We start from the raw sequence: 21,022 nt of genomic DNA on the forward strand, positions 1-21,022 counted from the left end.
AAAAAGGCCCACAGAACCTTACTGAAAAAGTAAAAGCAGATTTTGAGGGGGTGGACTTATAGGTCAAGAAAGTAACATCCCAGGAAAGGATTTATGTCCCCTCCAAAGTTATTCAACACGGCAATACAGAAATCAGTATCTTCATGTTGGAAAAGCTGCAACTAAGAAGCACCTTAAGACCAAACACATCCGGATGAGAGCTGTGAAACCAGCAGTCAAAAGAAGTTCACTTTTACTGCTCATCAGGAAACTAGCTAACAAGTCACATAATTTTAACCCGTAGGAAAAAAAATTCTTTCTGCACTGCTGAGGTAATAAATAACTATGGATGGAAAAAAAAAAAAACACTGCTGTTATTACTAAGAAATAATATATCAATGAATATATTTTGCTTATGAACCTTTTTCCACTAATAAATATGCAAAAATAGTACAATGTTGTATGAGAAGTCAAATTAAGAAAGCTCATTAAAATCTGTAAATCTGTTACAGACACCCAGTGTTGAATAATTCATCAACCATTTAACACATTTACTAAAAAAAAACATGTAAATTACTCTTATCACCAAGCTAATTCTAATTTTTGTTTTGTGAAGGGATTCTTTTTTCCTAGAACAAGTTTGAAAAAGTTTAATTGCAAATTGATTAACATGGAGCTTTGTTAATTAAATCAGCTGAAGTAGATTTAGGCTGACACCATGCTAGGTGCTCAAATTAAGAGACTGTCCCATTGCATTAAATATAGTGCATTTATCATAGATTAACTATCAGGCTGTTCATTTGAACTGACAGATAATGGAGGAGAAAAATGAATCTCTACAGTATTGTATGTGCACAGCTCTTTTACTATTAATTGTAGCTTTACAGGTTTATGAACAATCAGAAAGGGTTTTAGTAACGTTGTTTTCAGTCTGAAATAAAAATAGAATAAAACCCTCCACTAATACTTTGCTAATGTGACAGTATCAATCCAGAGAAAAATCTGATCAAGTTTAGAAACTGTTGACCAATGAGTGTTAATAAAACTAAGGAAACTGGCCATATAATATTTACATGTAACATTACCTATTAATGAATCAATCTATTAACTGGACATTATACTAAGTACCACCATCAAGATGATAAAGTGTACAAAATGACGTATATTTTTCTGCAAGTTTCTTTAGTTTTCCAAGCTTATTTCCACTGCCCAAATGCCTTTACCATTTTGTTTTCAAAGTTATAAATGTGAAAAATTAAGCCAATTCAAAATACAGGTCTAGAAATTCTACTTACATTTTGTCACTGTAGCTCCAAATCCCAAGCAGAGAGAGACCTAAGAAAGTAAAGCTGCTGCATCAGTGCAGATTGCCAACACCCTTTAGTGTATTTCAACACAGCCACAGTTAATGAGGAGCTCATTAACATTACATGACCAGGATGCCAGCTCAGCAGCACAGCTTTGCTATGGCCACATGCAAACAGTATCCAACAGCACAGACTGGATTTCAGATTGGCTGCGCATGCGTCGATGCAGAGCACTAACTCTGCAGGGCTCACACGCAGTAGGTGTAGCGCTGCTGTGCAGGGACTCCAAGTACCACCACAGCTGCCAGTACAGAAAGGAATAACGTCATGCTATGCACAAATGTGGCTAGCAGCTACAACAACACTAAGCCTACCTTGCAGTCTTTTGCCTCTCTTAATCCCAATAAAATATACTGCAATGTGTAGCACTGGTAGCATTGTAGGAATTGAGTTGCCAGGTCCATGTGTGGACATTAATGTCAAGTTGGTCAGCTGAGTGAATTAAAGACAACAGCAAGGAGAATCTCTCCTTTCCTTTTCCCTGCACAGTAAGTTTAAGACAGACTGTCACCACCTGACCTTATCTCCTTGTTCATGCCAACAACAGTGATTATGCACCATCAGTCACAGATAAAAGATCAGGGTTTGGATACAGCTTCAGGAAGAATTTCTTGGTATGTCTCAATAGACGAGTACACATCTACCAATGCATATATAAAGAAATGCACATCCAAAACCAGGAGAGGCCTGACACTATTGTGATAGCAGCCAGCACTTCATCTGCTCACAAACTTGCTGACTCAAAAGAGTAGCACTGCTACCGCCTAAGTAATTTCAATCCAAATCTGTCCTCTCACTCAAGGAATCAACTCTTCCTCTCATCAGAAAAAGATCAGATCAAACAACAGCAGTTGAGTATATTAAAAACAAACAAAAAATGAACATTTATAAAATCTCTCATTCTCCTTTCAAATGATAGGAACAAAAACAATACCGCAAGCCCAACAGTGCTCTTAGATTGACATTAACAGTCCCTAAGGATATTAATATCATATAATAAGACTAAAAAAAGTTAAGAAATTGTATCTGAAAGGAATGCTACTTGATCTTTGAAATTTGCCCATATTTTATGATTCTGATGCCAAGTATAATCTAACACTAATATATCCAGCTGCATTTGCAGTCAGTCCAGGAAGTTGCGTGTTTTTGAATTATTAAGCCTTAAAATTAAAGAGGATTTCATTGTAAAATATCTCCTAGCATACACATTAAGTGTTCCCAATACACTGCGAAAAGAGTTATCAGGAGAAGGCAGAATAATTGCATGTATGCTTACGAACTACAAAAAAGTTTTTTGGGTAATGCACCATGGAGTTAAGAGACAGGTCAGGCCCAACTCATGTTTAAAATCCAAATACATTAGTGGTCTAGACTCAAGAACTCATGCTGTATTAAACCAATACCTGGAGAGGAACTGCTGCTTGCCTAGTTTTCAGGTTTATAAATACTTAAAACTATTGTCTCAGTTAATAGATTTACCTTATGATAATTATTCTTACTGTTATCATCTGGACAATTCCTCAAAATTGTATTCACTAGTGAAAATACCTTCTAACCAGATCAGTCCTCCACTCCTTTCAAAATGAATTCCATCAATACCTACCAAACGTTAACTGCACATGAATGCAAATTGCTGCTGAGTCTAAGACCATGCCACCCATCACTTGGGTGACAGAAAACTTGAGATGAATGTAGTTAAAGCATGAAACACCTATGCACATGAAGAAAATGTTATCATTCATGAGCAAGGTGCACTTAACAACAGGTGGATGAGACTGCTGTTTTTTTTTTTCCCAGCATGGATTTAAAAGGAAAAAAATGGTATATTTTAGAAATTTTACTATCTTCAGACACTTTCTTCAGAGGGCTAATGCAATTTAACTCCTGCATTTCTGTCACTTGCCATGTCTGCTTCTGGATGCAGCATTCTGTCAGCATCATGACTTCCTCAGGTAAGATTTTTCCTTGTGTTCATTAATTACTCCTTTTTCATGAAACTGTATTCTGAGCACTCTTTATCTGTTTCCTTTCTTCACCTCTGCTACTCAGAGCACTGGTCTTAACTTCCCATCTTCACCGGTATTTTGAGACTCAGGTTGCAGTTGTATAACTTTTAGTCACACGAGTAAACCACCACCATTTCAGGTAATCAGTAAAAAGAGCTACTTGGAGGTGGTGGTGAGGGTATTTTCATTGTTACACTTATTTGTGGGGAGGCTTATTGCTTTTAAAATCCATGCTGGATAAAAACAAAGCAGTGTCAGCCACCTATTAAGATCACCTTGTTCATCAATGACAACCTACTTTCTCTGTGTGCATGGCTTTCAGACTTAAACTGGATTCACTTTAAGTTTTCTGTCACCTAGCTGATAGGTAGCATGGACTTACACTCTTCATCACCACATGGCCTTTATTTTGTGTATATTATTTCACTCTGCTCTCTCTCTCTAATGTGAGGAACAATGTGACCAAAGACTTCTCAGACTTGGTGTGCTCATGCAGGAGCTGCATGGTAAGTGACATCTTGGAGAGAGACAAAACACATTACAGAGTGCCTCAGACTAAGCAAGGAGTTTCTGTCACTCACTCCTTTGTTTCTGTTTTTATGAAGTAGGAGAAAACAACAGCTTTTTGATTTTTAAGGAATTTTTGTATGAGTAATTAGAAGCAGGTGTCATAGAGTATGCAGTAGAACAGGAAATGGGACAGACTCGAGTTTTAGAAAGATTTACAACAATTCTCCATTATTATACACCTATGAAGCTCAATTTATTTTTTATATATAAATTTGATTGAATCAGTATTATTCAGTATTTGGAAGAAAGCAATAACTGCTGTAACACTCAAACATTTAGACACCAGGAAACCAGAGGTGGATCTTGCATGTCACATTAATCAGAAAGATAGTGAAAAAGAAGTCACATTAATTTGTATAGTACGTAAAGTCTATCCAAACGTTTTACTAAGAAAATACCATGGCTAACTACTTGACATTTTTATCTCTGCATTCGTCTTACCAGATTGTATCTAGAACAAGTACATGCTACAAGTAAGCCAAACATTTTTTACCATTATGTTTTGAGGACACACAACACAAGAGAAGATTCTGCCTGTGCCAAAAACATATTCTGAGTTTTAATCTCTTAATGAATTTTCATGTTCCATACTGTTTAGAAAAGGAAGCAGTTGTAATTACAGCTGAGCTTGTCTTGCCTATGATTTAAGATAAACAAAGTTTATAATGTTTTAAAAGATAAGCAAAATCTAATTGGATAAATGTAGTGCAAACATCAATAGAATGAGGTGTCCCATTGATAAATATATTGCTATTTTCCAGCTTTAGAGATTAAAGCCATTAATTTCTGATTGCCCTATAATGAAGGTTTGCAGATAAAGAGGTAGAAGAGAGCAGTTTTTAATACAGACAAAAGCAAGATAAAGGCTCCATTATGATTCATTGCTAAAAAAAATGACAGCTCAGATATTTTCTGCTTTATTATCTAAAATTGAATTATGATTTGCTAATTTTTTGTGCAACAGTCGTGACAGAGGATAAAAATATTCACCTTGATATTAAGGCCCTTACAAGAAAGGCACAATCAAAATACTATTAACTACAACTATTTCTACCACATGTTGCTTATATCTAACAGACAAGTCACAAATTACAAGTGAGGCAACAGAGAAATGCACAAGTGCAAAACATGCTCAAGGTCAGATTAGGAGGTCCATGGTAGAGCTAACAATAATAATGAAGTCTCTTGATATTGACTGGACTACCTTCATTTACTAAAATGAGCTGTTCAAGTGTAATACAAAAGGATATGCCCTTTTTATAATGACATTTGTGAGTTTGTAGATAAAAATTTCAACAGTCTGCTTAAAATTAGTAATCATTCTTTCTGCAGTCTATGTAAAGGGATGGAGTAATGACAGCTCCACTATACAAGAAGTCTTCTTTTTCATATAACAGGTACAGAAATTACACAACTTCTTTCAATTGAATAAACTTAAAATATTCTATTTTTACAAAATTGATGCAAGTATACTGAGATATTAGATACGTCAGTCTAGGCCCTTGTATATGAAATTTCATTGACTTCTAAAGTAACATTACTGAGGAACACCATCAATTTGTAACCTTGGACATCAAAAGTACCAAAACAGACAGAAGATACCAACAAAGAAAGTGAATAATATAAAACAGCTAGAAAGCCATACTACAGATTTCAATGTCAGAGTTTGTAACCTGTCTCATCCCAGCCAGTTAAAGACAGTTTTCCAAGCATTGTTCCTACTGAATGGTGCTCCTGGAGTCTCAGGATTTGTCTTCCACTGTAATAGTACCATAGGGGACATCACTTTGACATACTAACATTCCTTGTACTTTTCAGTAGAGGACATTACCTGACTGAAATAGCAATTCAAAACATAAAAAGGACCTTCATTTGTACCAGATGAAAGAAAGATAGACAGAAAGACAGACAGAAAATGTCTAATACCTGTGGTCTACCTAAGAACCCTCAAACAGAAATAAGCTCTCAAGCAACTGACATCTTCTCATATAAAATTATTAGACTGGAACAGATTCTAAATGAACTTTCAGGTTTCCAGCTTCACACAGAAATTTTGATTTGTATTATGGCTACATACAAACACATTTTCTTACAGTTTTGTCATACCACCATAAACCACATTCCACCCCATAATATGCTGTTCTGTACTTCCCTTCTATTTGAAGAACAACAACAACAAAAAGTCCCATTTCTTCATAAGAAGATTTAAACCTGTGAAATATTTTATTATTTCATACGTAGTGTACATAACTCACAGGTACAAATGGATTCCTATCCAGCATTGGCTGGGTGGTGAAACCATAGGGTGGTCTCTTCTCCATCAGTAATCTTCAAATAAACTGTCTTTATAAGAAGAAAATCAAACTTCTGCTATGTCCTGAATCTTTTATTTGGAGGGTTTGTATGAATTAGACTTGAGTGTTATAAAGGGAAGGTACATCCTCCTCTGAGTGCAAGTCGATTATAAAGAAAAATACATACTTACCTAGGAAAGTCAAGTTCTTTGTACAGATATTCTGTCTCTCACCCCCACATATTACTACTGCTGCTTATTGAAATCTTGCATGCTATTTTGCCCTGGATCAGGGATTCGATATATATAGTACTAGTACATAACAATATTGCTAATCCTTTAGATCGCAATCTACACAGAAAAAGAAGCAACCTCAGCAAGCACAGGCATGAAGGTTAAACAGCATGCCTCAAATCTTATAAAGAAGTCTGCACTAGAAAAATGACCCACATTTAATGACTTCTAGGCCACTGGTTATCCTTCTAAAATACCCCCAAAACATGTTACATAAGCTATACTGCATCAACTATGTTCACACGTACTTTGTCTGCTTTACGGTACTATGAAAAATATTTTCAATCCTATCTAATTACAGGCTCACGTTCGTTAATCACAGTACACAAATTTCTCACTACAGAGTATCTTTTCCTTTGAGAATATCAGTCAGGGAACAGTAAGTTTCAAAAAACTAAGTGGTAGACAAAAAACAGTGCAGACTTCTTTGAAGACAAGAAACACTTGGTATGAACTGCTGCACAACTACTGTTTAAGCTTATATTTCTCTTTCCAACGTTTGTTTTGTCTCCTTTCCTAAAAATCAGATTATTTAGGAAGCTGGTTGATTATGTTAAATACCTGCATTAGTAACTCCTACAGAGCAGTGCTAACCAGTTTGATTGCTCTTGTGAATTTTTCTACCATTTGTTTGTCTTTTTCCGTGACACGTGCTGTTTTGTGTGCTATGGAGTTATTTGAATGCAAAGCACTTACACTTCTCTATGTAGCATTGTTAGGACCAGGATACAACTTCATTTACTAAAAATATACAGTACTAATGCTGTAACCCCTAGCAGCCTCTATCAGCGTGAAGACAAAAACATTATTTGATATGTGTTAGTGGACAAGTATGCTAGAATTTTTGCAAGTTTACAGAGCCCATTTGCTTACAGCTGCAAAGTCATAGTAAACGTGTGATCTACATTTACATAATATTTCTATGACTCCACATCTCTTTGTAGAAACAGCTACCATGGAGCATTTCTTGTGTATTCAGGTGGCCATCCACAACCAGTTCTTTCCTGACCAGTTTTGCTTAACTTAGTTGAAAGGGCTACCTACATTGGTTGACATGGATAAAAATGCCAACTACTTCTCATACAGGAAAATTTTGCTGTAAGATCCAATATACTTTGAATATTTCATGTTTCTAACTGCACAAGGTCACACAATTTGCAGGTACTGATCCCAAAATAAGGGTAGAGTGGCTCACCAGGCAAGCACTTGAGTATGATTTACTTTGAAACCTTCACTGTTCACTACTCTCTTCTGCTTTTATACAGGAAACAAAACACAAGCACAGGAAATTCCAAGATTAGATAGATTTATTTTTTTTTTTTAAATGAATTCTGCCATCTGTACATCCTTCTCATATGAGACATTACATAGCCAAAAAACTTGCTAATACACACACTAAATGGCGTCTTTATAAGCCACACAATATACTTCACTACTAAAATGAACCTCCAAAGCCATAAGGAGCTGGAAACCAATACAGGTACTTTTTATCGCAATCCCATCCTGTATATATATTTTTCTCCTTCAACTTCTTGATACACTAATACGAGCTATTAAAGTACAGCCATGATATCTGAAACCTTCTAGGTGGGGGAAAAGGATGAAAAAATAATACTTCATATGGTACATAAAAGATGTCTTTCCTACAGATGAAATGTTCAAAATCACCAGACTGTAATATTTTGAACACTGGTTTTGAAAAACAAGTTTTCTTGGGTTCTTTTAAATTTGACATCAATCCATTTTTCTGATTAGCTTAGGTTTCATAATGTGAAATAGTCAAGCAGCATTGTGAAACAAAGCAGGAATTCAACCATTGAAACAATGGATTTTTGTTGTTATTTTTCTTTTTTTTTTTGTTATTCACATCTCTAAAGATAAACATTCAGATGACATCACGTTCCACAGTACACATTCTCAACATTTTATGTTTGTTTTTAGCCTTGTTTGCTGTTTTCTTTTGTCAAAAATCTCAAGTGCACACCAAATTTGAGACTTCACAGTAGTTCCGCTTTTAAAAATCATAATCCAACAAAACGTTCAAGGTGAATGTCTCTAATTTAGCACGTCTCTTACCAATACAAGTTGCTTTACATTTGTAGTCATTACTCATACCATCTGGCTTGATGCACTCATTAATAAATGAAAAAAAGTCTGTTGCATTATTGATTTTAGATAGCTGCTGACTTTCTTCTCACAAACTGTCAATGTCATAGCTTTACACTTCATATTCTTTTGTACTTCATAGAAATTCATTGCCAAATATTGCTACATAAATCTTATAATTTCTGACATACGTGTTTGACTCAATAATACAGAATTTACACTATTTGAGAAGAGTTTAGGAAGTAGTCTGTTCCATTTCATTAAGACTTCCTGCTACCAACAGCAACAACCATGCAAGAAGTTTTCTGTGATTGTCTTTTACCCCTATGACTGTCATCTCTAATTATTTTAACCATGCTTCTGAATTTTTCCTAGCACACGGGATACATTATTCATTTTACATAAAACTATTTAAATATCCTTCAACTAGTAGAGCTGTGGAAGCAAGCTTGCAACGTGCACATTTCTTATGTGCTTAGCGATATCCATTGGTTTCTGAAGCACTATCATCCCATATTTAAATATTTCTAATGTACAATGTAGTTTCAACAAGTCATGATCAAGAACCTGAAATGGCTTGTCCAGAATTGGAAATGCTTAGAAATAGTTTGTAACTGCTCCAAGGACACAGGATTTATCTTAAAACTGAGGACACAGTTATTACTCTTGTGCTGACTGTATTGACGATCTTCATGTCTCCTCTTCTCATTCTGTCCTAATCTCCCAACCGCATGCACTGGTTAACAATAGTGCCAAGATAAATCCCTGCAAACAGACACCAGCCATGACAGCTTTAGTGACACCTTCAGTGACAGGAAACCTCATCCTGGGGTACATCATTTTAATAACTTCATAATCCTCTAAGACAATGGCAAAGGACAGATTTGTTTGTTTCTCTTTGTTTTGCTTCAACACTGCATTTGTTTCCACAGATTTGTACTCAATATGTCAGTTTAAAAAAAAAATAAAAATCCAATGTCTTTCTTACTTCAGGTTTGAAATTTAGAGTTGTCATGTATGTTTACTGATGCAAAATGACTTGGCATCAGCTGTTATAGATAGAGTGAAATAAGTATCTGGAGATTTGACATTTTCCTTTATCCTGTGCATACACAATATATGTATACAAAGTAAACAGACTGCAGTATGGTGTTGTATGCTTCCCAGAGAATGCGTCAATAAATTCATTTATTACTAAGATTCATTATAACAAAAATAAAACTTCACTTTTCACGTCTAACCAAAATCAACTCCGTTTCCAAAACTGAAATTTTGAACATGTTGTTGAGTTTAAAATAAGGTCTGAATTCTAAGTATGAATACAGTTTGAACTAAGTCTGAATATAACATAATACCACTTACTCAGCAACAGTTTTGATAAAGGTTAAAAAGAATTTTTTATGAAATACTTAGGTCTTATTTTTAAAACAAACTGCTTGCCTGAGTTTATATGCAAGGTGCTCTGTGTGCATTGAAATCACCATGAAGCTTCTTGGCATTTGCTTTCTTAGGTCATTGTGTATGAAGGCAATAGCCAACCATTCTGCTCAGGTGTGCTATGTTCACACTATTATTTCTATCCAAACACTATTCTAGAAGTGCTGTGAATGGATTATGGGTCAGTAATTACTATTTTCCTTCAACAGTACATAAAGACTTCAGGCTTACTCCTGAACTAAAGAGCAACTTGACTCTACTTCTCCAATTAGCTGACAAGAAATCGGATATTTTGATAGCTCAATTTTCAACTGGCCCACTAAGCTCAAATTCTACCTCTAAAAAGTATATGTCATCTTCTCTGTAAAGCACTTTGATTGGTTTACTAATAACATTGAACACTCGAGAATTATTCAGTAGCATAGTCTAAAGAAGTGACGAAAGGAGGACGAGAAGATGACAAAGATAGAAGTGACATCACAAAATTCATAGAAAAAATAAAGATATGGGAATAAATCTTGCTTTAAAAAAAATCATCATTTGGATGGTATTCGATATTTTTCCTTAAAATGCTTACAGTATTTTATGAATTTTATCCAGTGTTGTTTTCTGAAGGGAAATGCAGAACAAAACCATACAGAACAATATACATAAAAGTAAAACTAGATGGCTGGCCTATTATTTCTTATATATGAATTTTAAAACCCAAGTAAATATTAATACAAGTAATATTAATAGAGCATTCTTACAGTGAAATTAAAGCTAAGGTAGAAGACAAAAACAACGTAAAATCTCGCATGAAAAGCCGATGTAAGGAACAGTAGGTGCCTCCAAAGAACCACTACAGGTACACTGCTGCCCACTTCCAGTACTTCCAAGGTACTAGAAAAACAGAAGCACCTGAATGGTTCAGTTCAATTCTCTTGCATAATTTCACAGATTCGAAAGAGTCAAGGTGCTCAAGCTTTCAGCAATGGCCTGAAATATACTGGCCTTATACAAATTCACAAACATTCTTTCAACGAATTATATGACTTCCAGAAGCCACTTGTGTTGTTAACTTTGAAGACAAGAAAAATGATTCAGCTTTCAGGGATCATCATCTTTAACCCTTTATTTCCTAAGAATTCCTTGAGCAACAACAAAAACCCTCCAGAAAACAAAACACTGTCCCCCTCACCCCTCATCAGACAGCAAACCCTCCCTCAACATGTCTGAAAAGCTTCCTCCAAGCAACCCCCCAAAAGGATCGAAAGCATACAACCTCCTCCAAAGGTTAAAAAAACCCTACAACACTTCTTTGAAATGAAACAAGACACTCAGCAAAATGATTACACCCTAAGTGAAAGGAAGCAAACAGTGGAAAAAGCTGTTTTACATCATGCCTCTCATACATTGTCAGGTTCTCCATTAAAACTCTTAATAGCTTTGTACAACATAACTAGAAACAGTTGTTTTGACAGCTGAGCCCTTTTTTTTTTTCCTGCTCCCCTTGCAAAACTGTTTACTTAAAAGATGCAGAAACAGAAGAATATGATATATGTTATTTGCAAGACCCAATCTGCTCTGTAACTTTGATAGGAAAATTGTGGCCAGCCCTGATACGTTGCTACACTGTGGCAACCATAATCTGCATTACCTGTTTAGGAGAATATGCAAAGAATACCAAGCACCCATTAAAAGTTAATGCTCTTATTAATATGATTTATAAAAATGCTTTCTAATGCATATAAAACCCCTGCACATTTATCCTCGCTTTCAGGTCAATAGCTCTACTTCCATTATAAACGGAAGCATTAACAAAATTTACAAAGGGAGCTCATCAATACATTTATCAACAGTTCAAACAATATATGTATATATTATTTTCAATACGAATGTTTCAGTAGGAAGACTTCTGTAGAACATTTTTTTATTCCAAAGCACAAGAAAAACACAATACCCACACCCCCATCCCAAGGATTATTAAAGGAATTGTACAAATCTACTGCAGTGCAGAAGGACTAACACTTTGACAAGTGAAATACTGACCAAAACAACCAAGCATCCAACAGCAATAGAACTTCAGATCTTTATATATTATTTCTATTTTGTCTGTCCAACTTTTAAAGTACTCCTTACTCTCTCCAAGATTTTACATACGTTTAATCCTTTCTTCTTGGTATATAAATACATTTCTAGAAGCATGCTTTGCTAAATCACAAAAATCATCTGTTGTCTTCTCTTGCCTCTGACACAAGCTCGAAGATGGCAGTGTACTATGAAAATGGTATGGGAGAGTCTTTCTAGGTAGTTGGACTTCATAAATATGGGTCTACCAGTCTAAATCAAGTTTCCAGGTAAGTCAGGCTCTCTTAGCATGCTTAAAGGCAATATTGAATATTGTTTAATAATTCAATTTATTAAACACAACTTGGCTGAAATATATATAACTAATTCTAGCAAGTTGCTTCTGCTTCATGCTGAAGAAGCAGGCAAAGTAACCCCTTCTTCAATACCAAACCTAACATTGCAACAATGCAACTTTGAGGATTTGTTTATGCTTGTGCACATAAGCTGAAATAATTATCTTCTATATTAAATGGCACACTGATAAATACATATTAATGCTCTGAAGATTTGTTCTACTGGGCTCTTTGGTGGTTAAAATTTCTAGTAGAAAACAGAAATTATTTGATGCTTTCAGTCATATTCATTTGCTACCCTTGCCTAACATTTAGGTGACTGCCAGTACTCACAGTAAATAACAACTGTAGGTGAGAGGCAGCAAGCAGGGCTGAAGGAAGATGCCACAGCTACTGTGACAGGCAGATTTTTATAATATTGCTACAGAATAAATAAACTGCAGGGTATATTTATATGAGAATGTACAGGAAGCTTCAAGTTGTTTTAGATGGAACTTCAATGAAATACACACCAGTAACTCTTTAAAGAATTTTCTGATTCTCAGATAACATCTAAAAAGGATCCTAAAAGATCCTAAAACATACTTAATGGAAAGAAGCACTTTCCTCTTATGGAGCATAAGCAATCTCTTTTTTGCACTTGGCTGCTTCCCACCCCCACTCCCACCCCCATTCCCCCTTCCTCAATCTTTTAGTAGATGTATTTATTTTTAGCAGTCTAGACAAATTACAGATGCCCATCGCACATGATTCCTACACAACAGCATGAACTGAACAGTAGTCCAATAAAATTCAAGGTGTACATTAAAAAAAAACTTTGTAAAAAATATGATTTGATCTCAGCTATAGTTACAGCAGTTATATCAAGTTATACGTCACCCAAGACTGTATAAATAGATTTTAATACATTTTATGATTCTACAATTACAGTTCACATCTTTGACATTAAATACAGAAAAAGGTAGCTTTTATATTAATAGCAGTCCCACCCTAGAGTAGCAAGAGCTATATCTTTTCAACCAATATCTGATCATTTTTTAGCAAGTTTTTTCTAACTCCTCACTTTATCTTATTCTACTACTTATTTTTGACAGTAACTAGAACATATTATAACGGAAAATTTGAGATACAAGTCCTGTTATTGATTCAAGACCATCAGATGGGGGGGGGGGGGGGGGGGAATGTTCCTCTTGCTAGGATCCACAAAATTAAGTGCAGAAAGACCTTTTCCTGTAATACCTTTGTTTAACAGTAAGACTTTTCCACAGCATTTGACATTCCTCCCTATCTACCCCCCCCCACCCAAAACAAAACAGGGTATTGTCACTAACTTCTATTTTTCTTGAAAAAGATGAAGTTGGGAGAGTTAACAGACAGACAACAACAAATCATACTTTCTAAAGTTTTAATCCTTACTATAGAAAAGTAGACTGTTCCACTCATACATTAGCAACATATCAGCAGAAATTCTGTGTCATAGTACACTACTATTTTGCCTCCAAGTCTTTTACCAAGTACCACATTACAGGTGCAATAATTTTAAAAACTGTATTTTTTCCTTATACAAGGAAAAATTAAGCTGTTTAGCCAAATCCGAGACACAATTTGGAATGACGCAGTGACCCTGGTGACTTGCATGCAATTTTAGACTGCTGGTAGCAGTTTCTAGCACATTTTCAACAGGATCAGTGCCATAAGCATTAGTTGTCGCAATACCCATGTTGCAAGGTGAGCTGTGAGTAGATCAATGATTCTGTGGAGTGCCAGAATGAGACTATGTTCATTACAGTTGAATATTTCATTGCAAACCTTGGCTTCCACGGAAATGGAAGAGAAAAATGATTACTCCGTTCTGAAATCGTTTTCTTCAAATGCTAGCGCTGCAACAGAACATTGTGGCTTTTCTTTTTCCTACCTGATCTAACTGTCCCCAAATCATATTGTGAATCAAGTCTCAGAGCTCGAGCCACTATTTTTTTTTCTCTCTGCTTATCATAGAATTATAATATAAAGCTTAAAGGGATCACAGGTGTTCAGGTTATCTTTGCACAGTACAAAAGCCAAAGTACAGTGCATATATATGAAAACTTCCCACGTGTATGTGTTACTAAGAAAGTTGCAGTTAGAGTATCATGCATATAATAAGTAATAGCTTTAAATAAATTGAAATTTTAAAATAAAGTTGTGCACATTTCTAAACCCCAGCTGTGAATATCAGATTACCATTTTTCATATTTCAAATACTTAAACAAATTCTCTTCTAGAATTATTTCTGATGGAAGCAATTAAATAGTTTTCCCATTTAACAAATACAGAAACCACAGCCTGTTACAAATTTCATGTGGTGACTTACAAAGTCATTGTGTTAGAGACTTTCATGCTTTTATCCAGCTGAATTACTCGGGTTACATTCTATATCACAGTACTCCAGTTTAGAGTGACAACAACAACAACAAGAAAGGACTTTTCCAGATGAGAAGCATATCTAACTCAAATTAAATGGTAACATGTATATATATATTTATTTATTTATTTATTTTTCTCAGCAGAATAAATTTAAGGCATAATTTAAGGTGCATTTGAGATCTTCCATCAAAAACCTAACCCTACAAATTAAAAAGTTGACATGAGTTGAACATGATCTGACTAGAATAAAAACATTTGTCTGGATTTCCTTTATCCATAGGTGGTTTTGTACATTGCATTTTATGTACTCAAACCCCTCAACACTGCTGCACTTGTGAGCTAGCAAAGACAAATGAGAAATGAAGCAGACAAGAAGAAATTGAAAAAGCAATCTACTTCAACAAAATCTACTTGATTCTAACATCCTATGGTATGAAGAGTCTGCAAACACTAAGGTAGAACCTAATTATTATATCCTGGAAACATTTTTCCAAACAATAATTGCCTTCCCAAGCACTGCTTTCCAATTTCTGTTTGAAATATACACACAAACACCTAAGTAAACTTAACCTGCAATGTGAATAGTTGGCCTTTTCTTACTGATTCTCAGTCAGCAGGAAGTTACAAGGAACAAGGTCTACCCTAAGAGATCACAAGAGCACACTGCTCTTAGGAAGGCCACTGAGCAACTACAAAGAAATGACAAGTTACAGCAAGAATAATTTAGTATTTTGCACAACTTAAAAAGACAGCCTCTGATACCAAAGCTTGAATTCTTCAGAAAACAAATAACAAAGATTTTGCTTTATCTTAAACATAAAAAACCCTTAGTAAACAAAGAATGCCTCGCCAGACCCCAACTCGCCCCCCATCACCACCACCACCCCAATGAAACAGCTTAAAGAAATATGCTTGCTTTAAAAAAAAAAAGTCCATGGAGTACAGACTTTAAAAACAAGTCTAACTTTAAGACAGTAAAATGGCTCTTAGTATGATCAAAAACTGTAGTTACATTACTGAATACTGCATAGAACACAAAGAATAATATTAGAGAGTAGACTGCTATAGCATATAAATATCAAGAGATATGCAATGAATGATCAGAAAACCAACTCATACCATTTCTCTTTCCTCATGTTTGTCTTTTAGTGGACAGATGACTACATATTCCTCTCAAATCAATTAATATTTTCCAAGCTTTTAGAAAAGAGATAGATTTCCAGGCTCTGCAGGAAAGAAGTAAAAGTCGCATTTCAGGCCTGGACAATAAGATGCACTTTATAAGGAACCTTAAATGTGTGTCTCTAAACGTCATCTTACAGTATTGTGTCTACAAACATTTTGACAGGACGACCCTTATACTAGTGGTGCAGGTTACCCCCACCCATCAGACATGCACCCAACACAGCCCTTCCTTCTTGCCTCAGTCCCAGCAGAACAGCAAGGAGAATAGGAGAAGCTGAAGTGAGAAATCTATGGGTCAAGACAAAGGCAGTTTAAAGGGCGAAGGAAAGGGAAGAAACAAAAACAAACAAACAGATAAGAAGTGATACAAAGGCAAGTGATGCACTACCTTCCACAAGCAGACCCATGCCCAGTCACCAAACAACAGCCACCCTGGAAGACAACCTTCCTCCCCATCTTCTACACCATTATTGCTCAGCATGACACACACCCTTGTGGCGATGGATTGGACCAACACCAACACAGGTTATCTGGTAAGCAATATCTCCCTGGGCCATTCAGCTCAGCAGACCTGACTGTGTCCTTTTCCAGCCACTCGCCCATCCCAGCCTACTTGCTACATGGGGGGCATAGTGGGAAAGAAAAAACCTTGGCGCTGTGCAAGTACTGTTCAGCATAAGTGAAAACATTTGTGGGTAATTAGCACTGGTTTAACTACATCCTAAACACAGCACAATATGAGATGCTATGTAGAAAATTAACTCGCAGCTAGACCCAGCTACAGCCAGCACCTACATGCATGCATTAGCAACCTAATCTAAAATGGGCATTTTGTCTGAATATTGCTCATATTACTGGGGTGTTTCTCAGACCCTGAAACAGTAAGAGCAAAGTTATAAACGTTAGGGGAAAAAAAAAATCTCAAAAGGATCCTTCTATTGCTTAATGCTAGTTACTGTGCAAGCTTTTTTTTTTTAATACAAAAATTTTTATATACAAAACATTTCTTCTTTAAAGAGAAAACTACAAAGTACAGAACCACCAAGAGGTTCTCCCAATAACATCGAAGTCAGAGGAAAATGTTCATCTATAAGAACATCTCCCAGGATCACTAGAGCCTAATCTATTCAGGGACAAAAATAAATAAATAAATAAATAAATAAATAAACCCAATACTTCACAATATGCCTGTGCCATTTAGACTTGTTAAGAAGAGTCTTTTCATAGATTAAATAAAAAAAAAAATTCACATATAAAGTTCCTAGAAAAACCCCTGCGTAGGGATGATTCAATATTGTAGTATACTGTTGTTGTTCCTTTCAAGATAAAACTTATTTTTTGTGAAGTACAACTTAAAGAACTATAAAAAGAATCTATAATTGCAATTACAAATTCTGTTTGTCTACTGATAGTTAACTCTTCCATTGTCATTTATTCAACCACAACTGTGTCTCTTTAAACAGTTCCTACATGCATATACTACAATCATCTCCAGAAAAATATCTGATGTGAAAAAGTCACAACATTAGACTACACCACTACATAAGTACTAAGAATCCTATCAACACTCACATCACGATTATATCTATCGCAGCTTAAAATACAGGAAATATATCTATTCATGAGATTTTTCAGCTATTATTCTGTTCCTACATGAAAAGGGTGATGCCATCATTATTCCTTGTTAATAGAAGTTAGTTTCCTTTGTTGCATGCTTGTATATGTTCTAATTTTTGCAATGTAGAACTTGAAATGTAGCTGAAATGTAGTTAACTCGTATAACCAACTTGAAGGAATCTGTGATGAATTTGTAAGAACTATGGACCATGGGAAAGAAGGTACAATGCAACAAAACTATTTTCCTGACTTCCTAGACTAGTCTTCCCCATGAACTAGAGAAGTGTCCAGCCAATTTCAGGTCTCTAGGGATGCCTTGAAAGGCATCCTAACAATCTACCGTGGTGTCAAAAGGTTCCACGGTCCTGCACACTCCAGCTACTCTCACTTTTCCCATGCTCCTTCACAGTTGCAGGCACATGAGAGGACCCTGAGGCAGAGCTGGAAGCCTATTTCACTATATCCATTTATTTCTCAGAGATAGTCAGACCCATTTATTTAACACATGACCATCAATCCACTTTTTTGCATGCAATTAAATGCACAGAAAAATGTATAGTTTAGACATGTGAAAGCTGTTCATGTTAAGGCCTGTTCATGTTAAGGCCATTCTGTCCACATTAGAGTAATTCTTATTCTTCAGATTTTTGCTGCAAATACCCATGCAGAAAGAATTTTGCCATCAATTCTTATGTCTGCATATTCAAACGTGAATTTTACTTTACATAAGCATTAGTTTGAATTAAAAAGTTCTACAAAATAATAAGTCAAAAAAAGTGGTCATCAATAATTATGACCAAGGTTAATTCATTTACAAGTCACAATTATTTATGTGCTTTTAGAGTCTGTCCTTCCATAAACAGAAACACAGGGAGTAAAAATCCTATTGCTAAGTTATTTATCTCTTCTTACTGATGTTAAGGAGGAGTATTCTTGTTTGATGTATTTCAGCTGCAAGCCCAGTTCTCCTACTGAAAGCTGAAATCAAGTTGGATATTCCTTCACTGTGTGGTTCCCCACACCACATGAATCTTGTGCTCAAATGTTCGAGGCCAAATCAGTTTCTCCAAGATGATATGGACACCTCTGACCATAACATATGTGGTTTTTCTGCCATGGCTCAGAAAAAGTCCATTGAAATTCTTCAGCTGTCAGCAGAACAGGCTGCAGAGAATAACGCATGGGAAGCAGAACACAAGCATCTCTTCCTTAACTGCACGTTAACACTGCCGTGTTGTCACAAAATTCATCAAGAACAGACATGGAGGACTTTGCTTAGGACTCAAACAAAGTTTATTTTAAGGTCTTTTATCATGCACTACTTGGTCTTCATTGAAGTCAGTCTTTTCCAGCAGATAAAACCAAGCAAGCTATCACAGGTATGGGATCATTTAAATCCATTCTGAAATGGAAAACAACAAGGAAGTCTGATTCATACAGTCCTTTCAACAGTGACTATATATTTCTACTGAACAAATATAACTCTTCGGTCTAATGACATTTTTGTCAAGAAAATACAAACACATTTTACCTTTTTTTTTTTCCCCTCAAGGCAAATTAACTACAGCTTTAACTTATATCTGGAAAGAAAGAGATGAAGAATAGTTTTAATGTGACATTAGGAATTAATAAAGAAGAGATGACTCTTATTTAGTCATTCCTTTATTTCCATTGGATGGACATCTATGTCATGTTTTTATTTTTATAGGAAAAGGAATCGTTCCATTCATTTGAACAAAATATTCCAATTACTTGCACTGTGTACTGAAAATTCAAAGCTAATTAGCTAACATCAAAGATCATTAACCATACACCATGTCCACAACCAAAGGGCTCCTAATTAACACTGAAAACTGGAGAAAGCGTGTCTGAACTACTGTCCTCTGTATGATAGCAGCCTGAAAATTCACTGTGCAATTCTGCTTTTGTCAATCAGTTTTTCCATTTTCTTGTAGCAGGGGAAGCTGTTTAAATGGGTGCTGTTGGATATGCAGTACTAATAGTAATTGAACTTGAAAGCGTCTCCTTTCTGACTACTGGCTATTTTGCTGGGATGTATCTGCATTGAAATCAACCAGAAGAATAGATGATTTAAGAACTGTTGGATTCGTGATATTGAAAGACAGAGTCTTCTATGGTGAATTCACTTAAAAGGCCTACACTGTCCTCATTACTGCATGAATTCTGTGCAGGTTAACTGCACAGTACGAATAGTAGCCTGACTGATTTGTGATCATTTTTTTCCCCTCAACTTGACATCTGTAGCAAATTCACCAGTCTAAATCTATAGCATCAATGAAAAATTTTACAGGCTATACGCAAAAATGTGATTATCATATCTGCAGACTTTGCTAGTATGTTGTCTTTTTTTTTTTTACCATTATTTTAAAACAGTAACACCTAACACTTATTTCTGAGTCATATATACTTTTTTTTTTTTTTAATACATTTATAAAAGATTTGTAGCCAAATTACAACATGGTAAAGGTTACATGTATAAAAGACAACAATGAATTTTCTGTTTCTACCAGAGGTGGATATGTATTAAGTCATAAAGGCCATACTATAGGTTGTCTTAGCTTCCAAGTATGCAATTAAAGCTGAAAAGCTTTTTTTTTTTTTTTTAAGCTGTAAGCTTTCTAAGGGAATAACACTTCACAAATGTATTTCACTTCAATCTACAGTGTACAGAATTATGCATGATATCAGAGTTCTTGACTTTGCCACTATGTAACCAGAATAAAAACCAGTTTCCAAAGAGTTTTAGATATAGGATTTATGAATTAAAAGATGCAGAGAAAGAAAATTATTTCCCACCATCATTCTACTGCCAAAAAAAATGCGGAATAAAGCAGCCAAATTTGACTGCACTCATAGGCAGAATATCTTAAGAACAATCTGGTTGGCATTTTTAGTAGGAAATTTCTCTGGTAAGTCTAGAAGCATTAACAGGTACGTAATAGTATTACATACTATAGCCAGAACAGAAAAGAGCAGAAAATTCTCCTTAACTAGAGAAAGCTATTTCTCAATAAAATGAGAAATAATAAGCCTCTATTTAAATTTTTGCCTATTTGATCTCTATCTGTTTGGAGGCTACAAACAACTAGTAGACAAAAAACAAAACAAAACTAAACAACAAAAAAACAATAAGACTTGAAAGAGTCACTATTTCTCTTGGTGCCATCACCTTCAGATACCATTTCTTGAGCTAAATATAGCAGGAGAACCTAAAGGCCACTACAGACATTTGAGCTAAGTCTAACCCTTCCTTGCACTAGTTTAAGGTACAAGTAATACAAGCAATTTGAATTACCAGACCTGCTATACCCCTCCTTTTGAGTCAATAGAATACTA

General features: G+C 35.3%; 1 protein-coding gene across 7 annotated transcripts in view; it reads right to left on the reverse strand.

Moving 5' to 3' along the window:
- LUZP2 (leucine zipper protein 2) overlaps positions 1-21,022 on the reverse strand; it is a 345,602-nt gene that overhangs the window by 149,307 nt on the left and 175,273 nt on the right. The window contains exon 1 of one of the 7 annotated variants that reach the window (XM_080593099.1): positions 1,275-1,309. The exons of the other annotated variants lie outside the window; for them this stretch is intronic. The gene's annotated coding sequence lies outside the window, so the exon portion shown is untranslated. Of the gene's footprint in view, positions 1-1,274; positions 1,310-21,022 lie in introns of those variants that run through there. 7 annotated transcript variants of the gene reach the window in all.

The sequence above is a fragment of the Anser brachyrhynchus genome, assembly GCF_964034855.1.
Source record: "Anser brachyrhynchus genome assembly, chromosome: 5".
NCBI classification, from domain to species: Eukaryota; Metazoa; Chordata; class Aves; order Anseriformes; family Anatidae; genus Anser; species Anser brachyrhynchus.